The sequence below is a fragment of the Aythya marila genome (genome assembly GCF_965140915.1).
Source record: "Aythya marila genome assembly, chromosome: Z".
NCBI classification, from domain to species: domain Eukaryota; kingdom Metazoa; phylum Chordata; class Aves; order Anseriformes; family Anatidae; genus Aythya; species Aythya marila.
In genome coordinates, this window is record NC_139080.1 from 50,174,212 (window position 1) to 50,187,805 (window position 13,594).

A 13,594-nucleotide genomic window follows, 5' to 3' on the forward strand; every position below is an offset into this window, starting at 1 on the left:
CTAAATATCAACCAGTTTATATAAAGCACCTTGTCTTGAGAATTTTGAATCCAGAATTCTGAGGGGAAAAATAAAAACCAAAAAAATACATATTCACATATAGACACAATAGACACAGGTTTGTTTTGTTTGTTTGTTTGTTTTTGTTTTTTGTTTGTTTGTTTTCCTAAAGGAAAAGTTAAATTGTATACTTAAAGTTTTATAATTAGACTCAAAATTCTCAAAACAATTTTAAAACATTTTTATATGTTGTTTTTGTGAGTAAAGGTATGCAAGAAACATCAATCATAAACTTAGTTCAGTGAACTTCTATGAGGAAACAATTGCTCTATTTAAACAGTAAATCTTAAAAAATACACAAGGATTTTTACCTTCGTTGTTTAATGAAAACTGCATTTATCCAAATTAAATACAACACTTACAGAGTCATCCAATGTTTCCTTTGTTCCCTTTCGTTTGATTAATGTGTAATTTGTGGCACATCTTGGTTATTTATGTACACATGTCAGCTCAAATTCTGCAGAATATATTCTTTTTAGCTGAGAAGTAATACTAGTGAAACTAGGACATTGGATTGTAAGATCCCAAAAGGAACATCTGCAAAAAGTGTAGATGGTTCATTTTGTGCATAAAATTAATAGGATGCTACCAAGTTTTGTTGTTGTTTTTTGTTTGTTTGTTAGTTTGCAATAGCCATATCATTGGAAAATGTAAGAGGTTCTGCAAGGTAAAAGTGCTGGTGTACATTTAGAAGCACAGATCCCAAAGGCTTTAATCGTATTGTGATTGTGGGAAGAGTATATTTGAAAATATGTCAATTCAAACTTTTCTAAATGAAAAGGTTAATGACTTTCTAAAGCCTAAACAAACTTAAACAAAGCTCAGAATACAGTTTACCCATTCAATTAATCTTTATACTGAAGAAGTGGTAATAGTCAAGATAAAAATTATGAAATTCAGTTTTTGTTGTTGTTTTTTCATGTGCATTGATGGGCTCAGAACAGTGGCCTCAAGTTTGAGCTCTGGCAGATTTGCATTTAAATATCCAACTGCTTACAGAGCTACTTATATTTTATGTAAAAATTGCAAGAAAGAAATTTGCTTTCTTGGGAAGTTGCCATTTACACAACTGTTAAACATCATATAGGAACTCAGAGAGACTCTTGAGGATGTAGTTCAGTTTAGCTTGCAGCCTTGGGTTGAGACAGCATAAAGCTTATGGATTTACCCCAAGTTTCAAAGAAGTATGTCTATGTGGGCAAGGTCTTAAAACTTCATTGATCATCAGGCAAATATGAATAAATACTTCTCATGAAAAAAAATAGGTTTCCATAAACTCATATCTTGTTTTCTTTTGAACTTTCTTTAACATGGCTGTCTCAAAGAATTGTGGCTCTACAAAACATGAATGAAAAACAAAAAGGCTTTAGACTTCAAGGTAGTGTACTCAGTTTTCCGTACCACTGTCAATGCCTCAATGGCTCAATGCCAACAAAAAAAAAGTCCATCCGTCCATCCGTCTGTCCATCTGTCCCCACTCTCCACCCCCCCGGCAGCAACAATTTCAGTTTAAATAAAAGCATGGAACAACACACATGTTTGTACGTGGAAATGGGTTAGTCACAAAAGGAAGGAAAACCATGAAAGAAAAATAAAATCTGGGACTTAAAATGTGGGCATGTGGCCAAACTGGCCTCTTATTTCAAAGGCAGGGAGAGAACTGCCTGCATGTCACAGTTAACACAACAAGCTTTATTTTTCCCCTTGCAGGCTGAAACATTCACAAGCATGCTGAGAAGGAGCAGGGGCAGACCTGCTCCTCACAGGGAGGTGGAAAGACCCCATGGTTGACAGCCACCAGCTGCTTCTGGCTGTCACCACTCCCACCTGGCACCATGGCTCACCTCGCCCTGCAGCAATCTGCACTGTGCAGGAACACCACCGTGCAGGAAATGCAGCTCTTGGCAGACAATGGTAGGCTGCTTTTAATGAATTTTCACTTCATTTCTGCTAAGGAAGTCCATTGTTCTCCAGGGTATCATGCCCCATAGAGCATCTGGCTCAGCTTTACCCCACTAGCCCTGGTGACAGAGCCTTCAGAACTCCTTCTAAGTGGTATTAAATAGCTCTTAAATCACTCTCTGCATTTTTGACTGGCCAGCAACTTGGCACAGAGTAAATCTGTTTGAACTGTTTTGCTTCAAGACAGAATGTCAGGGTGTTGTTTTAGACAAAATAGGCAGTGTTTACAGCCCACAAAGAAAAGAGAGAACTTGCTCTTTATTGTTTTCCTGATTTTTCAAGTAGCTAGAAAATTCACATGGCGCCTAATCTTTATGTGTTGTCCTAAGCAAAACTAGCCACTGGCTGAGCAGATGAATTACTTACAGGGCTGTATCAAAATGTTTTATGTACCAAATGTTAACATTGTGCCTCACCAGCTCAGCTACAGAAGCTACAGCAGAGAGGGGCTGCAAAGGTCTTCTGAGAGGTCTGTGTGCAGGGACAGGAAAGTTCCCCTAGGGCAAGAAGGGTAAATTTAAGGTTTTCCTGGGTTAACACGACAATCATCTAGAAATAATTCCTCAGAAAAGCTATGCCACCACTTTTACGATGCAGATATCTTTCCAGACTGTCAGGAGCAGTGAATTGTAGGAGTGATAGTGTGGCCATAATCAGGCCACCTGAAAGAAACAGCTGCAGAGTCCTGCATTAGCATATGAGCAGGGCGTTTTGTCCATGCTGACAACTCCAACTTGGATGCTCATCAAAGTACAGCCGCTGCCATTTTCCTCAATTCTATTGTGTAAAAAGGAAGGGGGTGGGGGAGAGACTGAGGGCCAGTCAGCAACAACGAACCAAGCAAACAGCAGAAAAGAATAAGCTTTGTAGGGCTTGTGATACATCTGAGAGTATAGCTATGAACTGCAGTAAGAAAATATTCAGGATGAGGAATCCCGTGGATATGGGCAGCAAATAACACTCAATATCATGCCCTAAGGAAATTTTTGTATAAAACTTAGTGATCTAGTCTATTATTAGCTGTATTTGTCTTTATTCACCAGTATGAGAAATATAAGCAAGCAAGGAGTATCCAAATTACTTTGCTCTTGCAATATCTATGTTGCTAATCGTTATTTCTGCCTTTTTTCATTCAAGAAATTGTTATTGTGAATTTCAAAACTGGTCTGTATTTATCAGCTAACAACAGATTAAAACAAACAAACAAACAAACAAACAGAAAAACACAGATAAAACAGATTTCAGCAATTCAGCACCTAGTGCTGGAATTAACATCCAATAAGCCCTGCCCTGTCACTTGTGTCCTTTAGGTGCTGCCACACTGAGAATGATAGTGGAGCTGGTACTTAAATCAGTAAGTACAGTTCACAAATATTTTTCCTTAGACTAATTGAATATAACATAAAAATCCTTATTACTACCCAGAGAGCAGTATTCCTCAAATAGCACAAGGCTCCACTGTCTATTTGCTGGAGAAGTACATTTTCTAGAGGTAGACCTCACTATACTGATGTGAAGGTACTAACCTGAACTCTCATGCTGCTCTACTGTGTTTCAAACCATGATTTCCTGAGCACAGGGCAGTGTCACGGATAGATTTTTACACACTTTGACTTAGCAACATTTTAAGATTTATTAATACTGTCATTGTAAATCACAAGATTAGACTGTATGATTCTTAACAGCACTTAATCAGCACTTAATCATCAGCCAATTAAACACAATGATTCAACAGAATTTGCTACAATAGAAACAGGATCTTAGTTAAAGATACGAGAATGACAAGATTCTCACAAGTACACTTACAGCATGGTGTTTGAGGTGTATTCTAAACTCAGTCACTCTTGTACTAGATTTTTCCCCCTTTTGGTGAATTACCTTCTCCCTTGTTGGTATTTGCCTACATATGAGCTTTTACACTCAAGGAGTCAGCCCAGAGATGCATTTCAGCTCAGGAGAAGATTAAGGGCCATACCCTGCTGCAACCCCTGGAGAGCTCAGATAGGCTTTCTCCAGCTGCTGTATGTATAACATGAAGTGACTGGCTTGTAGTCAAACTCAGATTCCTTATCATGTTGTTCTTGACCTCCAATGTTATCCATCATTTCTCTATGAAGGATTTCAATGGGTACCTTCTTTAGGGCAGTTCTGTGCTTTGTTCATGGTCATGGCTGTGAGCATCCATCCGACACTCTATTGCTGATGAGCTATCCAGTTCACAGAACAGATACATCAAGCCCTACTGTGGTTCATAAGCCTGAGCAGGACACGTAAAATATATGAGCAGGACATGTAAAAAATGTGCTTGCCATACTCTACCCTGTGACTACAATCAATTCACTTTATCTTCAGCAGCACAGCTTATCTAGTCATCCCCCAAACATATAAGGCAATGGTTAACAGTAAGCATAATACAGTAAGAACTAATAAAATCACAATGGGGTATAGCATCAGCTTCAGCACTTTGAGTGCCATAAGAGACCACCAAACAGGACTTCTCACCATCAGTACTCTCCATCCTTTTTGACTCTCTGCTGTGCTTGATGTACTCCTTGACTGTCATGATGGACAGTGAGAAGAGTCTTCTGTCATGATATCTGTGCTTGTTGTTGTAGGTTCATCAAATCAGGATGATGGAGAAGTCTGTTGATTCAAGGCAGGTACATACCAATAGGTGTCAGTTGCAGCTCAATATATAACATGTAATCAAAAGACAAATCTTCATGAATAATTATGGATACAGAGAAATTAAAATCATAACCAATGGTCATGGAAAAGTTACACATGCATAGATTAGAGTGATTGGTTATACTATGAAATATATCATCTATTAGCAAATAATCACACAATGTTCCCATGCATACACATCCTTTCCTGATATACATGACCATAGTTCTAGGAGCTTTGTTGCTGTGTATTTTGAAATGACAGAAAACTTGCTCCGTGCCCAAACAGATGTCTTGAATTTTGAGAGCATTACTTTTGCAGATGAAACCTTTTTGTTCCTGCACAATGCATGCATTTGTATCAATTGTCTGCCACTCTTCATCCTTTTGATGGGCCTACAGACTATGCTCTAAGGGATATAGTGTGGTACCATTATGATTTAGTTCTAAGGCAATACTTGGATATATAATATGTACTGACTGGTGCATTACATATAGTGAGGACAAAGGTAATAATCTTATCACCTTCTCAATAATAAATAAAATTGACTAGTTGCCACCACAATTGAAACTCTTTCAAACTCTAATGCATTATCCCAAATAACTTCACACATTTCAGTGGGTAGGGTTCCTCCTTCCCTTTCTTTAATAATGGCTGCTACTATGGACTGTATCCATAACTGCACTTGCATACATCTCAAGGCAAGAGGTATTAGCCATTCTATGATTCTATACCTTGGGTTGCTCCAAGGACATTTACAATTAATTGATGGTCATTTTCTTCAGTTCATTCCCAATGATACAGAATGTCAGATAAGAGCCATTGTATTGCTCTTAGGGATAAAAAAGATTATTTTAGTGGGTATTCTGACTTGTTTACGTCAACAGCAGTAGCACTTAATGTGTTCATTAGGAATTTAGCACCTATGGTATTCAATACTCCCAGTCCTGTTCCAGGTGCTCCTAGTCCTGTTCCTACTATTCCAGTGATCATTAAGGATCATCCATGTAACCATGCTAACCAGTAGAAGTAGGCTACTCCCAAAAAGGCAGAACACTCTGTTCTTATTATTGACACATTGATGTGCTGTGTTAGCTCTACCCTTTTTAAGAGGCAATGAGGATTAAAGAAAACTTGCTGTTTTCCTGTATTTTTAATTATGTAAGGGCCAGTGTCATAAATGCGAGGAGACAATTTAATAGGAGGCTAAGCTTGGGGTGGTGGTTGCTTGATACTGGAGACCTAAGCTGGAGCAGGACTTGGGGTCTACCCAAAGGCACATTACTATCTAATGAGGTATGGTAAATTTATACCAACATTCATGTCCAAAAGGACAGATGTGTGTATGATCAGGAACATATCCATCTCTACTTCCAGCATATTTTACAGTAATGGATGAAGTTGTTGTACATTCAGTATGATTTTCAATCCAGCTTCCTATTAAAATTATGTCCTCTTTAATTTCCCTTAAAGATAGATAGAATACAGTGGTCCACTGCTCCAAATCCTCTCTTTCTCTTTGTTGTTGTTGTTGTTTTTGTTTTAAATCCACTCCCATCTAGAAAGAGTAACATAATAGTGTAGTGCTACTGCAGATAAATTTAGGGATCTAGTGAGGTAGATGTTAGGTGCAAATTCAACAAAATCCATGTAAGCATGAGCCCATCATACACAACTCCCACACTCTGCATGTGTCCATTTTGAATATAAATTCTAGCCCTACACCACAGTAAGCCTATTGACAAAATTAGCAAAATAGGGTGTATTAAGGTAAAATCATACCAGTGTACAATTTGCTGTATTATGTAATTTTCTGTCTGCTTTCTCTCAAGTTGAAACTGCATGACATACAGCAGTGTTTGTTTGTTTCTGGTGAATAGATCCGTTGATCACCTGGCATCCTATTTTTATTTCTTCTCCTGGTGTCTCCCGGAGTTGGTGAACTCAATACCTTCCCTATCCCAACTCCATTCGTTTTTCAAATATGTCTTGGTTCTGTATATGACTATGGTCAATATATTTAAATGTTTTAAATTTTGTTTTAGTCCAAAACTCCCAGTGTATTTTACCAATACATAGTCACAAGGATCTTGTGCTTTGGTAATTGTGAGTATATCCACTCCAATTAGCAAGCGAACGGATAGGGGCATATAGCTGTCGTCATAATTGCTGTCAAGACTAATCCCAGCAGATTAATGCAATGAGGAGACAAACAATATGAAAATGCCAACATCCAGTAGATTAGTCATTCCTATGGTGTTAGTATGATTCATTGTTTACTGTAAAAGAAAGGAAGACAGGTCTCTGTGGGGAAGGCCGAACAGCTTATCCCCTTTAAAATGCAGAATAAATCCATCTGGCACTAATTTTATGCTTTACTTTTATCACTGGCATCCCATGCCAGAGATCCTTGTGGCTTAATTAGGGTCATCAGTACTAAATTAGTCTGGTAGAAGGTAATTTTACTGTGATGGGCTGTCTTGGTTTCATTGGACACCAGGTATGCCAGTTATCAAGAGGCTTATCCAAAGGAAACGTTAAGAAGGCATGAGTAACTAGACTTCCAAACAGACCCTACCACTTATTCAGCTGGTGCTGAGTTTTTGAAAGACAGCTGTCTTATTGCCCTTCATGTGGCTAAAGATGCTTTTACAGTAACCCATTGGCTCATTTAACTATACTGTTATATAGTATATATAGTATATATACTATATACTATACATATATATAGTATATATATATATATAGTACTATATATATATAGTATATATATATTTATAAAATTATTATTTTATAAATAAAATTATTTATAAATATAAAATTATTAATATATATATATATATATAATATATATATATATATAATATATATATATAATATATATACACTATATATATATATATATATAGTATATAGTATATATACTATATATACTATACCCTGGACTGTGGATAGTATGGAGTGGTATGGAACACCTATTTTATTCCTTCTTGCTTTGCCTATTCTTGCACCTTTTTACTATTAAAATGAAAGCCTTTATCACTTTGAATGGAGTGAGGGGTGGACAAAATTGAGAATCATGAGGAAAGACCTTGGGTAGTGTTTTGCCTGTTGGCTGCTTGGCATTTCATAGCCATTCAGAGTCCAGACACCACTTCTATTCCTGTCAGAATATACTTGTACCTGGTGGATGATTTTAAAGGCTCAATGTAATCAACTTGCTAGGTAGACCACAATGCTTTTTCCATCATTAATGTGCAAGTGGTGCTTTATTGGGATGATCAGTCTGTAATCTGAGTCAACACTGAGGGCACCCAATAAGAATGGTTTCAAATGCTTTCCCATACAGGGGCCAACCTTGGGTTTTGCGTTGCAAACGGCATCTTTGTGACTGTGTCCTAACTTGAGATGTAAAATTCTCCTAGCCAATACCATTCAGGATGTATAGTGATCTTCCTAATTTTAATTAAGTCAACAACCTTCCGATTCCATTTTGTGGCAGGCTCATTATCTTTAGCATATGCTTTTACCCATACACAGCATCTTAAAAGCTGTGTTCCTGGCTATGTTTAAAAACAACTGCCAATCTTCATTTCTCCAAACTGGGGATCTATTCATATACTACATGTATTTCCAGGTTTGCTGTTGACAGAGCCACTATGTGGCACATGCTCAAACATCATAGGAGTCCATGTATTTTACTTTGGCTCTGTTTTGAGCGGCAAGTACAAAGCTTTGAGTTCTCTCTTTTTTTTTTTTTTTTTTTTTTTGTTCACTACCTTTTCTGTCTTCCACTGCCTGCTTGCTGGTGGTGATACAAGGCCAACGGCTATATACTTTTTATTGTTTGAGTTGAAACATCTGTGAACCAAATACCGTTGGTCAGCATGTTTTCAGTTAAGGGTAAGACAACAAGAATTGGTGAGGGTTTGAAAGGTTGTTGCAAAATTAAAGGATCACTATTTGTAGTTATATGGGATTTAGAATCTTTGGTTTGTCTTTCAGTTAATTGCATATTGTCAGTGACTCCTCTTAGATAAACATAATATTTTCTCAGCATGAGTTTTTGAACAATTCCTCATGGAGGAGCAGTTCCCTTCAAAATTTCCTCTATTAAATTAGGCAGTCCTCTAGTTGTTAAGTGCTGTTCCTGATGTATTTTCTCAACATGTTTCACCACTGTAAATAAGGGTAAAACCCCTTTCTCCCATTCAGAAGATCGTTGTTCTGTCTCTTTAAATGCAGTTGAACTAAACAACAGAGGTTGTTTCAGGTCATTAGGACAGACTTGGAACAAATTACAGTAAATCAGATGCTGGGTCCCATTCTACAACAATAGGATCAGAGGGGTGCACTGGCCCAAGGGATCGGTATGTTCACAGCTCATTCAGTAAAGTTTTCATAACTTCGTTATGTTCCTCAGTCCATTCCCATACCTTTCCTTTCCATAGAAAGGAATAAAGGGATATGCCTATAATCAAAAACTCAGGTACATGCTTTCTCCAGTATCCTAACATTTTCAATACTTGCTGGAGCTCCTTCTTGGATTGTGGAGGGTGCAAAGCTTCTGTCTTTTCCACGGTACCAGGAGGAACTGAAGCACTGCCAGCAATCCATGAGGCCTCTAAAAATCTTTCTTCTGGGGGAAGTCCCTGGAACTTTTCTAGTGGTACAACTACAGCACTACTCAAGGCTTCCCATACAGGGGCAGCATCTGTCCTTACTGCCCCTTCAGAATCACCACCAATTTGAATGTCATCTACATACAGATAGAAACAGGTTTCTAATGGAACTGATACTTGCTGTAAAAGCTCTGCTTAATGAGCAGTAGTGTTTATAGTAGGTTTATAACCTTGGGGAAACCTGTTAAAAGTGTACTGCACCCCTTCCCAAGTAAATGCGAAACAGTGTGTCCTGTTCCTGCAAGGGAGAATAAAAAATATAACCTTTATATATAGAACTCCCATACATTTATGAGTAACTGCCTGTAGAGTGGCAGTTACATTTGCAATAGTAGGGACTGCTGTTTTTAAGGGTTCAGTATTGGCATTGAGACATGCATAATCAATCATAAGGCACCATCTATTGTCACATTCACAAGCAGGCCATTCTAGAAAATTGTATGGGGAAATGTGTGCCAAAAATAATTTGCTGAGACTTTTAAATTCACAATAACAGCTGAAATTCCGTCTTTGGCAGCAGCCAATGCTAGATATTGGGGAACATTAGTTAGACTTGAATCAGGGAGTGTAGGTGCCACATGAAGAAGATGGAAAGTAGCAGTTTTAGTTTCAACTCTGTGACTTCATATCTAAGTGACCAGGCACTACCATTTTGTAGCTGCCATCTTGGTACAACTAAAACAACAAACAGTTGTATAGTCATCTTCTACCACAAAGCAAACTGAGGTTATTTGTTTCTTGCCCAAAAGTCAAATGTTTACTTCAGCAGTGGGGCAGTTTGCTGCCCCCATTAGTGCTGGTTAATTTAACTTTAGGTTGCTATAATACTAACATGACTACTTCAGTTTGTGTAAGTACAGATATGTGTGCCCCTGTATGTATTATAAATTTAGTTTGTTGCTGGAGGGGAACTATGAGAAGCATAATATAAAGGCCATAATCACTTATGCATTGCTAAGCATCAACTTTCTGGACAGACAGGTCTAATAGCCATCTGGGGTCTACCTGTTTTTTGATTTCTGTTCCTGCAATTCCTCCAGTATTTTTTCACAGAGGGCAGTAAGAATTAGGGGTTCCTGAAGAAGCTCTTTAGAGTGGAGCAGTAGCAGGTGACATTGCAGTGGCTTACCTTTGAGAAGCTTTTATCAATTCTATCATGCTTAGAATGACTCCATCTAGTTGTCTGTGAATAACAGCTCTGGGAACACCCTATGCCATGACTTGTTTCCATAATTTATCCCTTGTTCCAGGCTTCCGTTGTCAAGCAGTGGGCTTGTGTCTAGGATTTTGAGGATCATTTTGGGGTGTTTGTCTAACCTGACATTTTAACTTGAGTCCTTAATCCTTGTGATGCATCATCCATTCCCATTTGTCACCCATAATTTATAACATCATGCATCAATTCTGCCCAAATGGGGAGATGTCTTTGAAGTATGTCTTGCTGGTCAGCTTCACCAATGATAACCCTTACAGTTAATTGAGCATTAAGAAACATGTCCTTCTTGATCTGGTCTCAGTTTGCAGTAAGATAAGGTTTGAGCGTGGTAGGGGCTCCCCTAATTAATGGCTTTAGCCTAGTGTGGTCTACAGTTCTCAAAATGGGAACATGTGGTAACACTCAGGAATAGCCTGAATACAGACAGCTTTCATAATAGCAGCAGAGAGATTGCACAGGGATTTAATGCGTGTAATAGACAGTTCTTTTCTCTCCAGTAAGTGTATTCCACCAGCCCAAAATGCCCCCCTACTTTTTACTGAATGGGAATCATGCAGGTGTCAGGGCCAGCTTTCAAAAAGGCACTAGGGCACCTGTATCCATTAGCCTCATTGCCATTCAGTAAAATCCTATCTCCCCTAGTTAGACAGGCCCTCCATAAGTATTGTCCCAGTTTTCTCCAGTCTCTCATTGTACTTTCTTGTAAACTTGCTGTTTGAATTGTTTCTTAGGGGATTGTTTTCCAAGGCATATTACCACATCCACCACCCTGAGGTCAACCAGTTTCTTTGGATTTTATAACGAGTGTAGCTGTAAACTGAAGAGGTTCAGGAGTAACCTCAAATATTACCATCCCACTCCTCAGGAGATACTACAGTTTTCTAATTTGAACTATACTGGGAGGTCAGAGCTTGTATTAACATATTTTCAGTGCATTCTCCTAACTTTTGTTCTTTCAGCTGAGCTTCCTTACGTTCTTTTTGCAGTTATTCTATTTTTATTGATACCAGCAATTCAGTAGCTTTATATGCCTCTATTTCATCCTGAAAATCTCGCCTTTTATAGGTTGTGTCCTCTCTTCCCAATATGAAGTTTCTGGGCATATTCCTATCATTTTACATGCAGCATTTAGCTTATTTACAACATTTAGCTTATTTTCTACTGCTTCCCAGTCATGTGAATTATCAAGGGCCTATTCTCATGGGAAGACAAGTATAAAATTAATATTATACTTTTGTAAGTAGTAAGTAACACTTCTTGCCATCCTGTAGATGACACCAATTTGGTGCAAATAGATTTTTACACACTTTGATTTAGCAGCAATTTAAGATTTATTAACGCTTTCATGGCAAATCAAAAGATCAGACTGTATGATTCTTAACAGCACTTAATCATCAGCCAGTTTATCACAATGATTCAACAGAATTTGCTATGAGAGAAACAGGGACTTAGCTAAAGATAGGAGAATGACAAGCTTCTCACAAGTACACTTACTGCATTGTATTTGGGAGTTAGTTTTAAAGTCAGTCACACTCTTACTATATTTTTCCTCTTTTGGTGAATTTTACTCACCTTCTCTCTCATTGGTGTTTGTCTGCAGATGAGCTTTGATACTTGAGGTGTCAGCTGTATGAGGCACCCGAGCTCAGGGGAAGATCAAGGGTCACAGCTCTCTGTGATTCCCTGGAGAGCTCAAATAGGCTTTTTCCAGCCTCTGTATTTATAATATATAGTGATTGGCTTGTAGTCAAACTCGTGTTGTTTCTGACCTCCAGCATGATCTGTCATTTCCCTATGAGGGATTTCAATAGGTACCTGCTTTAGGGCTGTACCATGTTTTGTTCATGGTCATGGCTGTGAGCATCCACCTGGCACTCTATTACTGATGAGCTGTCCAGTTCAAGGACAGGTCACATCAAGGACAATGGTGGTTCATAACCCTAAGAAAGACTTATGTCAAGTGCAAGAATGGAACATACCTGTGACAGGGAGGCATAGATCACATATCAGACTCCTGCAATGTTAGACAGGAGATTATATATTACAGTGAAGGTTTAAGATTTGCCATTCTCCCTATATAGCTTCACTCTTAATCCTGTGACAGGGGCAAGAGTAATATCACCACCTTTAATACACTCAGTGATTCATATTTTCTGTTCTCCAAGTTATACTTGAAAGATTCTTCAAGCATAAGAGTGTTAAGGATGCTGCTTTGTACATAAGCAGTAAATGACAAGTCCCATGAAAGCAAAACAACTTTCTCCCTGATGAGGCTGCATTTAGCATGGGGGTATTCTCCTTCTGCATAAGGAGACCCACCCTTGATACCTGTTTTGACATGAGTACTACATTGCAGAATTGGTGGGCTTGAGCAAGTTTGGAGTAGTGACAGGTAAAAATCCCATGAGAGGTGAAAGAAGCCTGGGGGAAATTTAATGGGGTTCATTGTGCAAATCCTACTATCACATGTGCCTATTTCTCTTTGTCAATAAAATCCTGAAGAATCTGTTTTCTCATTCTAAGGTTGGATGTGTTTTTAGATTCATGGCAAATTCTTCTCTCCTTCAGTAGTTTGTTATATATTGTAACTTTCATTTCCACACAAAAATCACTCCTATAAACCCTAGGTTTTACTTATTTGTTTTCTACAGCCTGGGAATTTGACAACTTGCCAGTTTAATGCATTGGCATCCAGGCTGCAGTAAGTATCTTTACTTCATTTGCTAAGACAGCCCATTGTTCTCTGGTTCTGAGCTTTGTACAATCTTATATTTCAAACCTAGTTACATCTGGTATTTTATATTTTTACCCATATGCACAAAGTCAGAGCTACTGTTGTATGATCTCTCTTAATTCTGTATGCCTTGTTCAGGATTTATTTTTGCTTTGATTTAGATATCTTCTGTGTCACATTTCAACCAAGGACAAAGTCTAATTTAATGTCATGGCTGTCTCTTTATCCTCAGCTTAATCTTAACAAACTTTCAGGTTTTGCTTTTCTTCCTCC